The sequence below is a fragment of the Sceloporus occidentalis genome, unplaced genomic scaffold, assembly GCF_023333645.1.
Source record: "Sceloporus occidentalis isolate IW3139 unplaced genomic scaffold, rSceOcc1.0.p SCAF_5, whole genome shotgun sequence".
In the NCBI taxonomy this organism is placed as follows: domain Eukaryota; kingdom Metazoa; phylum Chordata; class Lepidosauria; order Squamata; family Phrynosomatidae; genus Sceloporus; species Sceloporus occidentalis.
This window is the reverse complement of record NW_028316985.1, coordinates 987,535-1,005,245: the sequence shown is the minus strand read 5'-3', so window position 1 is coordinate 1,005,245 and position 17,711 is coordinate 987,535. Positions and strand designations below refer to the sequence as shown.

At 46.5% G+C, this 17,711-nt stretch overlaps 1 protein-coding gene across 1 annotated transcript in view; it reads left to right on the top strand.

The window, feature by feature from the left end:
* The window catches only part of LOC149311503 (SH3 and multiple ankyrin repeat domains protein 3-like), a 425,035-nt gene that overhangs the window by 44,244 nt on the left and 363,080 nt on the right, over nucleotides 1–17,711 (top strand). The window lies entirely within an intron of this gene.

The following is a 17,711-nucleotide window of genomic DNA, read 5'->3' as shown; positions in this document are numbered from 1 at the left end:
TCCGACCCCATTGCCAGGAATGCACATCTGAAACATTGCATTTCTATGGCTATTCTCATACACAGAATGCTTATCTAGGCCTGTCCCTGGACATTCCTTTCCATCCTATGCATCTGAGGAAGTAGACTCAGATCTACAAAAGTGCATGCTACCAACTTTGATCTTTCAGTCAGCCTGAAAGTTGCCACAAGCTCCCTTTCCTTCCAGTAAAGATGTTCCTCCTACTCTTTAGGTGGAATTCTTGGAATTCTTATTTCATTGAAAATAGTTCACGCATGTGTTCGAAACAGACACCCTCCCACCCCAAACTTGGAAATAATCCAGAATCCCCAAACCACCTCAATCCAAACTTGACCAAAGCAGAATCGAGTGGCACTATGACTTCCCTTGATCTTGTCCTGGTGCAAGACACCTTCCCACAATTTCCTGGTATTCTAGAGGAGTGACTGGAGTATTCAAAACACCGGCTGAGCTAAATGGGTTGGGGCTGAGATCAACTTGGTTGACTTTGCCAGGGAAAGAAGAGAAAAGCTGGTCTGACTTGCCCAGAGGCTCTTGCACAAAGCTTGGTCCCTCCTGTCAGGCCCTGCCAGAGCAGAGATTGCATCTTGCCGCCAAAGCGCAGAACTGTCACTTTGGGATGGTGCTGAGGTTTATGTAGGCCAGAAACTGGCCCTGAGATGAGGAAGGATCAGCAGCTGCTGCCTGTCAAGGAGAGCAGTATGTAAGCCTCCCAAGGTCTTTGCGTGCATTTGGATTCTTTTATGGTAATTCATATGGTCAACCATAAACTAAATCAGTGCTATTATTGTTGCAGCTTTTTTTGCAATCTCCTGTTCCAGAGATCAGAGCATGAACCAATAGATTCAAATTATAAGAAAACACCTAAACATTTGAAAGAACTTCCAGACAGTAAGAACTATTTGACTATGAAATACATTCAGCCCTCTATATCCACAGATTCTTTATCTATGGATTCAAGCATCCCCAGCTTGAAAATACAGCACGCCCGCGCTATACGCGGCTTTGAGCACATGCACTCAAGCCGCGGGGAGCATGCGGGGGGAAAGGGGCGGATGAATGGGGCGTGTGGCTTGTGCGCACCACCGCGTGCATGAGCCCCATTCAAATGAATGGGGCTCAAGCATAGGTGGAATTTGCCTTACATGGGGGGTTCCAGAACGGATCCCCGCGTAAGGCAAGGGTCCACTGTAGTCCCAAAAAGTATAAATTTGAAAAACCAAACCTTGATTTTGCCATTTTATATAAGGGACACCATTTTATTATGCTGTTTTATTTAATGGGACTTGAGCATCCACAAATATTGGCATCCATGGTGGATCCTGGAACCAAGTGGAGACCAAGGACCCACTGTTGTTGTCTTTGGAAGGCAGTGGACTCCTTCCTTGGTGATCTTTAAGCAGAGGTTGGATAGACATCTTTCAGAAATAGATCTGTTGTGTATTGTTGAATGGCAAGGGGTTGGATTAGATGGCCCTTGGGGGTCTCTTCCAACTCTATGATGATTACAGTGGACCCTTGTTATACACTAGAGTTTGGTTCCAAGATCCCCCGTGGATAAGAAAATCCATAGATGCTCAAGTCCCATTAAATATAATGACATAGCAAAATGGTGTTATGAAAAATGGAAAATCAGGGTTTTCTACCTGGAATGTATACTTTTTTGGAACATTTTTAAACCGTGGATGCTTGAATCCGTGCATAAGAAGGGCTGACTGTATTTCCATACTGCGCATGATGGGAAGTGGATTTTGATCATGATGGCAACTTGTTGAAGGCCAAGGAACATCAGAGTCCAGCTGCAAGTCAGAGGTGGACTCTCATGCTTTGCGTGTGCAATGTTTCCAGTTGTATTCCTGGTTTATTGAGGTTGGGAAATTCCAGTCTCACTTGCCAGACTGTGTGGGCAGTGCCAGGCCTAGACAGGGACCTGATTCAGTCTAAGGCAGCTTCTGAAAAGATCTGAACAGTGGACATGAAGACTTGTAGCTTAGGTGATCCTTTGGGACCAAATGGATGCAACAAGTGAAGTCATGACAGTGATAGCAGTCTTGGTTCTCAACATTATAAAGGCCAGAATTTTTCTGATGTCTTAAATATGCTTAAGTTCTCCTATGGAAACAGTTGGACATATATATTTTTTTCCTGATGGGGAGCATTCTCATTCATTTCAAAGTTGTGGAAGCAGACTTATGCATGTGGTGTAGATGCACATTGGATTGTGGATTGGGTTACAATGACCTGATGTCATAACTGCAATGGAGAACAAGGCACTGCAAAACATAAGGCATTTAAGGAAAATGGAGGGTGTTACAAAAATGAAAGCTAAAAACACTACTATAAATGTAAATTCATGCTTGAAATAGAGGACATTTTGAAATTCTTCCTGGACAGAAAGTTGAAATGTAGGACATGTCCTGGAAAAGGTGGACATGTGGTCACCCTGGGTTGGGTTGTCTACTATACAACCATGAGGTAGGATCATAGAATCATAGAATAATAGAGTTGGAAGAGACCGCAAGGCTCAGTCTGAATCCAGAGAAAACGGAAGTACTTGTGATAGGTTCTCCTGGTCCAGGGACGGCGGTAATTCCACCTGTCCTGAACGGGGTCACGCTCCCCGTGAAGGACTCTGTACGCAGTCTGGGGGTGCTCCTTGACTCGTCGCTCCACCTTACACCTCAAGTGGATGCGACAGTCAGGAGCACCTGCTATCAGCTTCGGCGGATACGCCAGCTGCGTCCCTACCTGGGCCAGAGGGACCTTGAAACTGTCGTACATGCTCTGGTAACCTCTCGCTTGGACTTCTGCAATGCGCTCTACATGGGGCAACCCTTGTACCATACCCGGAAGCTGCAATTAGTGTAGAATATGGCAGCCCGACTGGTTACTAATACATCTAGGGCCAGTCACATAACACCAGTGCTTAAAGAATTGCACTGGATGCCTATTCGCTTCCGGGCGCAATACAAGGTGTTGGTCGTTACCTATAAAGCCCTAAATGGCTTGGGCCCAGGGTATCTGATGGACCGCCTCTCCCCATATAATCCACCCCGCACCCTCAGAACATCAGGGCAGCAACTTTTAAGAGTTCCGGCGGCTAGACTAGCTTCTACATCAAGGAGGGCATTCACTATCTCGGCCCCCAGCCTCTGGAACTCGCTGCCCACAGAGCTCCGCGCAGCCACTTCCCTACCCCAATTCAAAAAGGGGCTGAAAACCTATTTATTTGAGCAGGCCTACCCCTGAATACTCCCCTCCAGAATTGCTCACCTCCCCCCCCCCCACCTTTCTCTGCCAGCATAATAGACTGGCATGAGTCTGTAATGTTTTTAATAAGTTTAGGCTTTTTATTGTGATATGTTTTTTGTAATTGCCTTGTTGTACATTGTATTTGTATAATCTTGTTGTGCACCGCCCTGATTTGAAGAAGGGCAGTATAAAAATAAAACTTTTATTTATTTATTATTATGCAGGAAATCCAAATCAAAGCATCCCTGACAGATGACCATCCAGCCTCTGCTTAAAGACCTCCAAAGAAGGAGACTCCATCATCCTCCGAGGAAAGAGTGTGTTCCACTGTCGAACAGCCCTTACTCTCAGGAAGTTCTTCCTAATGTTGAGCTGGAATCTCTTTTCCTGTCACTTGCATCCATTGCTCCCTTGGGTTCTATTCTCTGTAGCATCAGAAAACAAGCTTGCTCCCTCCTCAGTATGGCATCCCTTCAAGTATCTAAACAGGGTATCATATCACCTCTTAACCTTCTTTTCTCCAGGCTAAACATCCCCAGCTCTTTGAGTCCTTCCACGTAAAACATGGTTTCCAGACCCTTCACCATTTTAGTCGCTCCCCTTTGGACATGCTCCAGTTTCTCAGTGTCCTTTTTGAATTGTGGTGCCCAGAACTGGACACAATATTCCAGGTGGGGCCTGACCAGAGCAGATTTCCACCAACAGTGTGACAGGTGCTTCCATGAAGATGCTTTTTTAAATCCTCTCTATGGCCACCAAGAAGACGTTGTGTTTTTTGTTACCTTTGCTTGTAATCCACCTTGATTCCACAAGGAAAAGGTGGAATATAAATAATAATAATAATAATAATAATTATTATTATTATTATTATTATTATTGGACAAAACCATCCCAGCATACTTGGTGTGGACCTGTTCTCCATGCATCAGGGTTGGGAATTCTGCAGATGTGGCTGGATAACAATTCCCATCAACCTCACTCTCAAAACAGACAATGGGAAGGAAGGATGGAAGCTGTGGTCCACCCTTGCCATAAGGATTGTGGAATTACATCTGCTCAGTCCATTGGGGTGGTTGTAAGCATTGGCCTTCGTGTTCCTGGGGTCTTCCCACTACCTCCGTCCCACCATTGGAGGCCTTACATCCTTTGTGGGGAGCAAATCCTTGGAGACGAACCTTTGCAGCTGTCCCCCTTTTTGCCTTGTTCCTCCACTACACAGTTCTAGCAGTTTAGGACCTCTTTAACTATCACCCTGGGATTCGATCTGTGAAGGAACGTTGTAAACCCTCCAAACTCTGGAGCCAAGAGGGAGGTGGCGGAAACCGGGAGGAGAGAAACTTCTTGCTAAAGAGGACCATTATGGCTTCATAAGCCCCAAATGACACTTTTTAATGACGGTCAGAAGTGGCTGGCTTCTGCCCATGTTTTTTTTTTTCTGAGGGCAGGCCCAAATGATAGCAATTTCTGCTCTTATTTCTCTCTTTGTGCCATAAACAGATAACCAGGTTGGAGAAGTGGAAAAATGAGCACCGCAGTGGCAGAGGTACCTTATTATTGTGTTGCTGCTTCATTGAGTGGCACCTGCTGGGCAACCTGTCGGCCATGACTCTAGACCCGCACCCGCTACTGCTTTTAGGATGGATGGGCAGGAAGAGAAGGCGGGCAGGAAAGGGAGATTGGCAGCCATTGGGAGAGACAGGGAGGATGGGGTGCATGCTCAGTCATATCCTGCAATATGAATATTGAGAGAATTTGGTGTGTCCAAAGGAGGGCAACTAAAATGGTGGAGGGTCTGGAAACCAAAAAAAGCTCTTTGGGGATTTACTTGGGGAGCTGGGTATGTTTAGCCTGGATAAGAGATGCTTAAGAGGTGAGATGATAGCCCTGTTTAAGTATTATATTTATTTTTATTTATTCACGGTATTTATACCCTGCCCTTCAGCCGTAAAGGCTCTCAGAGGAGCTTACCATTATTATTATTATTATTATTATTATTATTATTATCATCACAGTATTTGAAGGGATGTCATGTTGAAAATGGAGCAAACTTGTTTTCTGCTGTCCCAGAGCAATGGATGCAAACTATAGGAAAAGAGATTCCACCTCAACATTAGGAGGAACTCCCTGACAGTAAGAACTATTCGACAGTGGGACACACTTCCTCAGAGATTGTGGTGGAGTCTCCATCCTTGGAGGTCTTTAAGCAGAGGCTGGATGGCCATCTGTCAATGGGGATGCTTTGATTGAGAGTTCCGCTGTGAAGGAAGGACATCTGCTCCCACAAAGGGTCCTTTTGGCCACCAAACTGGACGGCTTTGAAATTCATGGAGATGGTTGGTCAGACCATCCATGGAGGAGGACACAGCCATCCATGGCTGCAAGTCGGGACAGTTAGTCCTGTGTCCTTCCAGGACCAGAGGCCTTTCACTTTGTTGGCTGCTGGAGAAGGGAAGCAGAAAGGCTCCCGGGGCTTATTTTCAGTTGGTGGTAGGACCTCACTTGGGGCAACTGGTTAGCCACTTTCTTCCTCTCCTCTTCCTCCTCCACCATCATCTTACCCTCCCTTTCTCCTTTTCTTCTCCTTTTCTCCCTCTCTCCTCCATCTTTTCTAACATAAGGGGCCTAAAGCTGGCCCTCCTTGTCCAGGGATCCAGCTCCAAACCAAGCCTGTGTCCGGTCTGGCCAATGGCATGACCCTCTGCTCCATTGGAGCAGGATGTGCTCCAACTCACTTTGCAGATCAATGTAGGGATGGCCAAGAGCTAGTAGCCGGTGGGGTGGATTGGGGCTCCAGGTGCCAAGAAAGGCTCCCAGCCATTAAGTTCCTCCTCTCCTTCCATGGTTTACTACACAGTGGAAGAGAGCTAAAGGGATGCCATAAGGAATAGGGTGGGATGGAGCTTCTGATTTATGGGAGAGGCTAAAATGCTCTCTCACTTGCTCTCTCCTTTTTCATTTAAAAAAATAAAGAGAGCTGCGGAGGGTGGGAGGCAGTGATGATCTTGAGGGGGCGATGCACAGATCCACATGCTTCAGCCCGGCATCACCAGGTTTAGCATGTCATCTCATGGGACCAAAAGGAGGACAATTCCCCCACCGTGTCCGGTTTTGGACGTGACCCATCAGATTTCTCAGGTACCTCCAGAAACCCCATTTCAGAGTTCTTGGTGGGGAGGGAGTTGTGTGTGTTGTTTGCTCTACGATGTCCATTGAGGAACCAGATCTTGACCAAAGCTGGAAATATGCACTTAGGAGGATAACTCAACATTTATGTTGGCCACCAGCAATGACTCCCATGCATAGGAAGTTGCCCATACACACAGTCAAACCTTTGCTCCATCTAGCCTGGTATTGCCAGCTTTGACTAGCAGTGGCTGCCCAGGGATTGAGACAGGATTATCCTAGCCCTGACCAGAGATGGGGGATCCTGGGATCTATAGTTTTGCAAAACCTTTAGTCTTCTCTGCCAAAGAGTGCTGGTGTCTCACCAAACTACAAATCCCAGGTTTCCATAGGATGGAGCCACGGCTGTTAAAGTGGTGCAAAACTGCATTATGTCTACAGTGCAGAAGGTTTGAAATAATTCTGTCTACTTAGGCAACTTGGTTCTTTCCTTCACGTGCTTATTGTTACCTTGGATAAATTTTTCGCCAAACATCTGTTGAACCACTCTTCTTTTTGTGTGGCATAGGACCCTCTCCCTATTTTTTCCTTCTCGTTTCTACCTCTGGTCCTAAATTTTCTGCTAAAGAAGGAAGTCCAGGAACACATCCTCCTTGCTAATGGAGGTATACCTGTCCTGTTTCACATGTAATAGGGCTGAGAGGAGGACTAAGAAGCAGAGAGGCTGGGAGGCCTGCGACTTCCATCATCCCCCCTCATTTCCAGACCCAGACCCCTCTGTCCCCCGCCGCTGGCAGCTATGATGAATGAGCCCACCACCACCACTTATGGGATGGATTCTGGATGATGCCCTCTTTAATTTTGTGATGACAGCCCATTTTTCCTCTCTTCCTGGCAGGACCCCCTGCCTCATTCAGAGCGGATGATGGATGAGGCGGAGAGAAGAGGCAGCTGTTCATCCTTTCCTTCTATCTCTCCAATTTGCCAGCCAGACTCGCCTTAATGCTTCCTTAGCTGGGCGCAGAACTTCCAAATGCGGTGCCCAGAAAATGCCACTCAGGGCCGCTTTCGCTTTGTGGTGCTTGCAACCCCAGGAATCCCTTTTGTCCAGGGGCCCATTCACACTACACAAATCATCGAATCCTTGTATCCTAGAGTTGGAGGAGTCTCCAAGGGGTATCTAGTCCAACCCTATTTTGCCATGCAGGAAGACTCTATGCAAGCCCTCCTTGTGACATATGGCCACCCAGCCTCTGTTTAAAAATTGTTATTGCCACTGGGAATTCTCACTTTGGGTACCAATGTATCTCTATCCAGTGCTGGAACTACAGAGTAGAATCAGAGGATCTTACAGTTCAAAGGGACCCCCAAAGACCATCCAGTCCAACCTACTTGTGCAATGCGGAAGACACAATCCAAACCCTCCCTAGGATCATCCAGCCTCTATTTAAAAACCTACAAAGATGGAGACTCCCATCACCTTCCAAGGCAGCGTCTTCCACCGTTGAACAATTCTTACTCTCAAGACATACTTCCTAAAGTTGAGGTGGAATCTCTTTTCCTGTAGTTTGCATCCATTGCTTCATGTCCTAATCTCTAGAGCAGCAGAAAACAAGCTTGCTCAATATGACATCCATTCAGTTCACATGGCTGTCATCTCAGCTCTTAACCTCCTCTTCCCAGACTTGGAAGAGACCTCAAGGGCTATCCAGCCCAACCTGCTTCTGCCAAAGCACTCTCAACAGAGGGCAATCCAGCCTCTCTTTAAAAGCCTCCAAAGAGATCCAGCTTCCCAAGTCGTTTCTCATGAAGCTTGGTTTCCAGACCTGTGGCCATCTTGGTTGCTCTTCTCTGGGCACATTCCATCTTGTCTGAATCCTTCTTGAATGGTGGTTTCCCCAGAATTTGCCACAGGATTCCCAGAGAGGTCTGACCAAAGCAAAATACAGTAGACCCATTGCAGCCATTGCTGAGTAGTAAGTCAACATACAAGTAAATCCCATAGATTCAATATCTGTACTGTAGGTGGGGAGCCAGTGTGGCAAAATGGTTTGAACATTGGACAATGGCTCTGCAGATCAAGGTTTGGTCTGGTCATGAAAGCCACTGGATAGCCTTGGGCAAGTCACAAGCTCTCAGCCTCTGGGAAAGGCAGTGGCTAACCTCTGAAGAAACATGCCAAGAAAATGCAATGATAGGGCTGCCTTTGGGTTAACATATGTTGGAAATGACTTGAAGGCACACAACTCTGGGACTTAGAATAGATTTTATGCCCCACAGTCTTTTGGACCGGAACCATGTAGGGCTTTGTAAGCAAAGTTTGAGGTTTAGGTAGCAACTAAACCATCCTTCAGTCTCTTTGCTTTTGAGTGAATCCATAGGTTAAGCATGCTCTAGAAATCCTGGATGTGTGGCCTGACCTTTCAAGGAGAAAGGGAGTAGCCCCTGATGAAAGTGCCGTGTGCTCCCCGTTGTGTCCTTTTGCTATCTTGTTGTGCATGTGCAAACACCTGTGACCCTCTGGTGTGTGTGTGTGTGTGGGGGGAAGGACCATTCGCCCTCCTTCCTTTGCACATCGGCCGTGCGCAGAGGGCGGAGAGGGAGCGTAATTGAGCAATAACTCAGTGTTCCTGGAGAAAACCTAAGCCATAATGAGAAGAGCGGCAGCGCAGTTCTATATTACAGCCCTCTCCGGGGGAGATTATTTTTATTAAAATCTGGGTAGATGGCAAGTGCTGAGATTAACGTCATTCTTAATGGATGGTTCCCCACAGATGCCGGCGAACGGAAGCTCCAAAAGCCACCTCCTTCACGTGCCGCCGGCCGAGCAACTGGAATTTGCCTTCCTGGGGCTGGAAGACAAAGGTCTCCAGGATTGGAGATGCCCAAAAGCAAGAGCTTTTCCAAACTCAGAGTGATGTTGCAGAGAAGGAGAGCTCTGGGGGGAGAAAGAGAATGAGAGAGGCGGCTGGGGCCAGTTGGAAAGCTGAATACCTTTTCCTTGAACCACCCCACTCCACGCGTGGCCTCACTAGGGTTGGCACTATCCAGTGCAATGACTCCTGGTGTCACCAACCCTCTGTGGTCATTATTTTTGTTTTCTTTAAGTTTCACATTAGGCCTGCCTTTGCACTGTCTTCTTTGACTGTCTTTAGTGATTGTTCCAGGTCTGTAATGCTTTCTGCTAGTAGTACAGTTTCGTTTACATATCTTAGATTGTTGATATTCATTGTATGGTATTTTCTGCGTACAACTAGGGTAACAGATAGGGTAAAATAATGCTTCTTGCTTGACCCCTTTGTCAATTGGGAACCAGTCTGTTCCTTCGTGTTCTGTTTTGACATTACTCTCTTGCCCTAAGTAGAGATTTCTTATCAGGACTATGAAATATAGTGGCATTCCCATTTCTTTAAGAGCATTCTATTTTTGTGATCTATGCAGTCAAAGGCCTTGCTATAGTCTATAATATGCTACAATATCGTCTATAATAACATCGTCTATAATTCATAGTCTATAATATCATGATAAGATAGCCTTGTTTAAGTATCTGAAGGGGCATCCTATTAAGGATGGAGTAAGCTTGTTTTCTGCTGCTCCAGATAATAGGATACTGAGCAATGGGTTCAAACTCCTGGAAAAGAGATTCCATCTCAACATTAGGAGAAATGTCCTGACAGTAAGAGCTGTTTGACAGGGGAACAAACTCCTTCCTCAAAGTGTAGTGGAGTCTCCTTCTTTGGAGGTCTTTAAACAGAGGCTGGGTGGCCATCTGCCAATGGGGATGCTCTGATTGTGAGTTCCTGCATGGCAGAAGGAGGTTGGACTGGATGGCATTTTAGTCAAGGAAAATGTTTGGGCAGGGCAAGTAAACCAGGTATGTGCATGAAAGCAAAGGATGGTTTATACCTAGGATATTGTGTGATTGTGGAGGATTTTGGACTCAGAATGCTTCACTGAACATGAATGAGTGAGACAGCTGGTTAAGGAGAAGTTGGCACACACTTTTCCTGGCTTGATCCAACATGGGAATTGCAGGCCTCTGTCCATGGCAAATTGGGGTTTGACTGGATGACCCTTGAGGGTCTCTTCCAACTATATGATTGTATTATACATTGGCTGAGAGTGGGTTTTCATGGCTGAGGGAGGATTTGCACCCTGGTCTCCTTGAGTCCTAGTCCCAAACTCAAACCACTACATTGGTTCTTAGCCACTTGAATAGCTCTGTTAGGGTTGAGACTGACCCTTGGGTCAGCTTCACTGCCCTACTGACATAGGAACCACCATTCAACACCATAAGTCAACATTACTGAACAGTAAGGGGTTGTGTGTGTGTGTTTTTCCCTTCCTAAACTCACAGAAGTAGAGCTGCTCTGGAAATCTGGTTGACTGGGAGGGTCACACATCTCCATTTGGCTTAATGGGATTGCAAATTGGCTCAAGGCAAACAGATTTCACAAATGTTTGAGGGAAATGCAGTTAGCAAGTGATTTGAAGAGAGGCATTAGAGGAGGGAAATACGCTTTATTGGATTCACAGGACAGCGGTGCCTTGGAGGGTGTTCTCTGATGGAAGTGGCTGCGGTGCTAGGCCTCCCCAGAAGTTCATTTCGTACTGAAAATGGACACCCCTCTCTGCAATAAGATCGGCTTTATTGGTGGGAAATGGATGCAGACGGTGGTCTACAGCAGAGGAAATAATCTCAGCCCTTTCAGGAATGGTTTTTAGCATCCTCTTGCAACAAGTGGTAGAACTGGACCTGTAAAGGGTAACTTCCACCTAGAGTATCCAAGGACCAATATTCCTGCTCCCTCTGGGTGGATGATGGGTCCCCTGCTGCCCACATCCGACCAGGATGATGGGACAACTAGCTGGAAGAGCTGGAGAAGACAAGGGAGGAGGTCAAGATGTGTGAATGGGGGAAGAAGGAGTATGGGATGTGAATGATGGGATGAGTAGGTTAGTAGAAAGTACAGAGGATGTCTGATAGATGGAGAAGAAGAAAGATGTGGAAGGAGGAGGAAGAATGGAAAATGGGGAAAGTGTTAGTACAGTGGTCCCTCCACATTCGCTGAGGTTTGGGGTGGAGAATCCATATGAATGTGGAAAAAACACGAACAGAAAAGCACTATTCTTTTGAATGTGAAGTCAAAGGCTTTCACAACCGGCATCCATAGCTGTTTGTGGGTTTTTTGGGCTATGGGGCCCTGTTCTGGAAGAATTTATTCCTGACATTTCGCCTGCATCTGTGGCTTGCATCTTCAGAGAATGCTGGCATGGAAGTGAGTGGGGTGTGTGTGTGTGTGTGTGTGTACACACACACACCGTGTGACTCTATTGTTTTTACCTGAAAGAACACCTCTGTAGGAATCTCCAGGTCCTCCAGTGCGGCTCCTTGGTCACCATCTGCCAAAGGTTGATAGAATCATGCTGGAGGACCTACAAATGCCTAGAGAAATGTCTTCTCAAGGAACTTCTAGGTTCTATGGTCAACTTCCAGCAGAATGGCTTAAGAGATTCCTAGTGAGAACATATTAACCAAAACTGCAGATGATCAAATCCTCAAAAGTCAAAGCCGCAAATGTGGAGGGCCAACTGTATATGATTATAATGATATTGATCTATTCTCCTTTATGGGTCTGAAACATGGGTCACCTATTGCCAACACCTTTGACTCCTTGAACGCTTTTACCAGCGCTGTTTACGCACAATTCTAAACACACACTGGACCGACTATGTGACAAATGTTGCTGTCCTTGAGCAAGCAGGAATCACCAGCATTGAGGCCATGCTATTGAGGACGCAGCTGCGCTGAGCAGGACATGTTTCTAGGATGGAGGACCATTGCCTCCCAAAAATAGTACTCTACGGTGAACTCGCCACGGGTCAAGAGCGTAAGAGGGGCGCCCCAAAGAAGAGATACAAGGACTCCCTGAAACAACATCTCAGGCTTGGCCAAATCGATCACCAACAATGGTCCTCCCTGGCCTCGCATCGGGAGGCATGGAGACGCACTATCCACGATGCTGCAGCCTTTTTTGAAAGCTCATGCCGAACGAGTCTCGAAGAGAAATGACAACGCAGAAAGAACCGCAACCCAGAAACATCACCCAAGGAGATTTTCTGCTGTGCTTTCTGCAACCGGACTTGTCTATCTCGGATTGGCCTTTTTAGTCATCAACGCGCTGCTTGTAAAAAGCGCGGGATCATGAGTTCTTCCTGAATCTTCGTTTGCGAAGAAAAGCCAGAGAGAGATAATGATATAGATCCTCCAGATGGTTTGGGCTTCAGTTTCCAGAATTCCTGAAGGTTGGCCAAGCTGGCTTGGGCTTCTGGGAGCTTTCTTAGGCTGCCTGGCTGACTTGATCAGGATTGTATAGGTCCTTTTCAATAAAGACATAAACATATCAATATAAAAACCAAGCTTTCCATTCTTTCTAGCAGTACAGTGTTTATAAAACCACATTGAAGCCAGAGAACTGTCTTCTGAAAACTAGCAGTTTGTGGCAAGGTCCCCCCTCCTTTCTCCCAAGTAAAGCTAGACTGACCGGCTGCTCTGGCAATTGCAGCCTAATTAGCCTCCCAGCCGAATGAGCGCAAGGCTGGACCAAGCGCTTTCTGGCTTCAGTGCTTTTGGCGGATGGAGGATGGTGGGCAAAGCCTTTTAGCCTTTAAGCCAGGGGTAGGCAACCTGCGGCCCGCGGGCCGGATGCGGCCCGGCAAGGCCTTGGGACTGGCCCCAGCCTGGTCCTGCCGCCGATTGCCGCCGGGGCCTTTGGGGGGCAATTGTCTATAGAAGCCTCAGAAACATGCATTTATATTAACATTTTTAAAAAAAATCAGCAAATTTTTTCGCGTGTCTTCCATTTTTTAAAAAAAAGTGTGTTCCATTTGAAATGTATGTCCTACATTTGCCCTGGTTTATTTATATATTTAATTTTTTTAAAAAATTATTTAATTATTTATTTTTTGTCTTTGGCCCCCCAGTTGTCTGAGGGACAGCAACCCGGCCCCCGGATCAAAAAGGTTGCCTACCCCTGCTTTAAGCTGTGAACAGAAACAGCAGTGCAGGGGCCCAAAAGGGCTGGATCTAGGGCTGCAGCCACACTGCAGAAATAATCCGGTTTGACGCCACTTTAACTGTCTTGGCTCAATGCTAGGGAACTCTGGGAATTGTAGTTTGTTGTGGCACCAGAATGGTATCCATGGGGGTCCTGGAACCAAACCCCAGTGGATCCCAAGGGCCCACCAAAATAATAATAATAATACTACCACATAATGGGATTTCAGTACCCATACATTTTGGTATCCACAGGGGCGGATCCTGCCATAATTGTCCACTTTTACCAGGGACAAAATGTGGAACAAATTCAAGACCAAACTGTAGGACAACTGCAGGACAAAACTCAGCCCAAAATGTAGGACACTGAAGAAAAATTGTGGACCTTAAATGTCCTACATTTTGGGCTGAGTTTTGTCCTGCAGTTGTCCTACAGTTTGGTCTTGAATTTGTCCTACATTTTGTCCCTGGTAAAAGTGGACAATTATGGCAACCGGACGTAAGAGATGATGAGCTTCCACACATTTTGGTATCCACAAGGGGGGATCCTGAAAGAAAGAAGTTGGTAGCATGAGATTTTGTAGACTTCAGCCTACTTCCTAACATGCATCTGAGGAAGGAGGCTGAAGTCTACAAAATCTCATGCTACCAACTTCTTTCTTTCAGTTAATCTCAAAGGTCCCTTTGCATATTGGCTTGTATTTGTGTGCTTGGACTAACTAGGGTTGAGCGGTCTCTCAGGGTGGGAACATGTCCTTCCTGGGATTACAGCAGCCTTCCTCTGTCCTTTGAGAGGAGAGGTTTGGTTGTCTGGATTCTTGCAAGGGACATTCTGGAAGTAGAGGTTGGATGGCCATCTTTCAGGAGTGCTCTAGTTGTGAAGTCAGGAGGTTGGAGTAGATGGCCCTTGGAGTCCCTTCCAACTCTATGATTCTAGGTTATGGGAATGCTGTCTTTATATATGTGAAGGGACATCATGTAGAAGATGTGGAGCAAGCTTGTTTTCTGCTGATCCAGAGACTGGGACATGAACGAAATGGTTCAAATGACAAGAGAGGAGATTCCACTTGTATGAGCTATTCAGAAGTGGAATGGACCTCAGAGCATGATGGATTCTTCCTATTTGAATCTCTATAAAGAGAGATTTGATGGGTCTTTTTCAGGAGTGCTCTTGCTATGTATTCCTGCAAGGCAGAGGGTTGGACTCGGTGGCCCTTGGGGGATTTCTTATAGTAAAGGCTGTTCAGCAGTGGAATGGGCTGCCTTGGAGGGTGATGGACTCTCCATCTTTGGGGGCCTTTCAAGAGAGGTTGGATGGACATCTGTCCAGAGTGCTTTGGAATCATAGAATCCTGGAATCATACAGTTGGAAGAGACCACAAGGGTCATCCAGTCGAAACCCTGATATGCAGGATATGCAGCTTTAGTTATGCATTCCTGCATGGGAGAAGGGGTTGGATTAGATAGGGAGCTCTGGTGGCACGGTGGTTACCTTAAATGCCAGTCCTGCAGCCACAAGGTTGTGAGTTCAATCCTCACAGGGCTCCAAGGTTGACCCTGCCTTCCATCCTTTTGGAGATGGGTAAAATGAGTTCCCAGCTGGTTGGGGGCAATTGGTTTACATATTGTAAACCACTTAGAGAGTGCTGAGTTCACTATGAAGCGGTATAGAAATGTAAATGCTATTCCTATTGCTAGATAGCCCTTGAGTTCCCTTCCACCACTTAAGTTCCTAAGATGCTAGAGACTGTATCGACTTATATGTTGGAACCATTTACCATGCACTTTCCCCACCTCTGGCTTAAAAGTAGCGGTGGTTTCCTTTGTCATGGCCACTTCCACCATTTTGTCAGGATTGGGAGAGGAATGGGATGCAGTGGCGAGCGTCCCTATTGATCAGAAGGTCCAGTGACATGCCCCTCGGGGTCCAAAGGTGTCTGTGCCCGTCTAAAGCAGGTGGCCCAGATGGGCAACAGAGACCCATGGAGGAGCATGCAGCCAGTGCATGAATGCCAAACCCAGTGGCCGAACTTGGGCAAGTCACACACTCTCAGCCTCAGAGGATAGCAACTTACCAGCACCCAGTACCCACTGACTCAAATGCACCTGAGTCTCCCTTTTGTGTTGGTGCAGATTGTGTGGATTTTGTGCCCCAGGCGATCCCCCAGAAAAGAGCGGAGGTTGAGCCCCCTCGGAGCGCACCCGGTTCTTCTGAGAGACAGCCTGCTTTGGCTTGGCTTCTTTTTCTTTATTTCTAGTGACTGAAAGGAAAAAGGGAGGCGGGAGAGATGCAACTCCAGAAAACGACATCTAAAAATCCCCTTGCTGTTACAATCCTAAATACCCCTCTTAGGCCTTTTGTACCAGAACGTTTGCCACCTCATAAGTATGATTGGCACGGCTTCTCGCTTTCTGTTAGAAAAGCAAACAGAAGGATGGAAGACGGGGGCCTGGTTCAGCTAATCTTTACTTATGTTAGTCATTTAGTGCTCACAAATGCTTGTCTGTTTTCTTTGAAAAGCCTCCCAGTTTGCAGAAACTTCCTTCTGGTTGCTGGCGTTCGAAACTCAACAGGGTCGATGGGTACAATAACATCCCAAGTCCGTCAAACAGTGATACCTTTCTGGCCAACAAAAAGGCATAAAATACATGTTGCAAGCTAACTAATTTAGTAGTAGTATTTTTTCTCCTGTATGATTTTTAACATCGTTGCCTAATCAAGAAGCCAGTGGAGCTCTGAACACTTGCATCTTTTATGGATGTTGGATGTTACTGTATTTTGCTACATGTGCAGCACGGCTCCTCCTGGATATGTTTTTACAGGCGATGGGTGCTGCATTGTGCCAAAGCCAAAGGCCCTGCCAACCCAGTGCTTTGTCTCCCCAGCAGTGGTCACCCAGATGACCCACGGAAATGGAAAGGGTCACTCTCTGTTTTGGGTTGGGATAAACTGCCTCTGAAGTTGGAGGATCCACCATGATCAGCTGTGGATGGCCAGAGCCATGGGCCCCACAACAAACTCCAACTCCTAGAATTCCATAGCCTTCAGCCATTATGCTGAAAAGCGGTGCCAAACTAGGTTATTTCTCCAGTGTGGATGTATCCCAAGGGTGAAAAGGGGGGGGGGGTATTCTCTAGTTATTTGGGATCCCAACTCTATAAGGCTTTCGAGGTAACCACCAGCACCTAGGAATGGGACACTTGGGAAGAGGACAGCGTTCCCCAGCCCCATTTTCTCAGATGTTGATTTCCTTTTCCTTTCCCTTTCCTTCACGCTGCGTCAGTGTTGGCAATTATATCGCCTATGCATCCGGTATTTTTGGAACGAACACCCCACCCTTCGCAGCTCTCAAGAGCCCACTGGGTAGCTGAAAATATACCAAATATCAATAAAACATCCACATCAATAAAAGATCACCTCATAAAATTGGAGGAGCAAGATAAAAGCTGCAACAATAAAAACGGAGCAGCAGCAGAAGCAGCAGAAAGTCCCCCCAAAAAAACCTTTGGAGAAGATCGTTGAATCATAGAATCCTAGGAGTTTATCACACAAAGGAGTTCAGGAGTTTATCCGGTGAATATCCCGGAAAAATCACGTAATTACATGAAACTATTTAACATGTCGTTGCACAAAAACCACCATTAAAGTGGTCACAAAGAAGCATTAACGCACATCTTTTTACTTTCAGGATTTCAGCAACAATGCATTTCCAATACTACTTTATTTGCACAATTGCATTCATTCAGTTACTCGCCATTTCCACTTCATTTGCAGGATGCTTTAAATGTGCTTTAATCTCTCTTTAATGCCGAAATCAGCCCCAGGGTGATAAACTGCCTAGAGTTGGAAGGGATCCCAGGGGCTGTCCAGTCGAACCCCTTTCTGCCATGCAGGGAGACTCCATCCATTCCTCTTGGATGGCCATCCAGCCTCTGGTTGAAAAACTCCAAAGAAGGAGACTCCAGCATCTTCCAACCAGCAGCGTCTTCCACTGTCAAACAGCGCTGACTATCAGGCCATTCTTGCTAAACTAGAATCTCTTTTCCTGTAGCTTGCATCCATTGCTTTTATTCTCTGGAGCAGCAGAAAACAAGCTTGCTCCCTCCTCAATGTGACACCCCTTCAAGGGCTCTCTTATCACCTCTTAACCTTCTCTTCTCCAAGCTAAACATACCCAGCTCCCTAAGTCTCTCCTCATAGGGTTTCATGGTTTGCAGATCTTCCACCATTTTGGTTGCCCTTCTCTGGACACGCTCC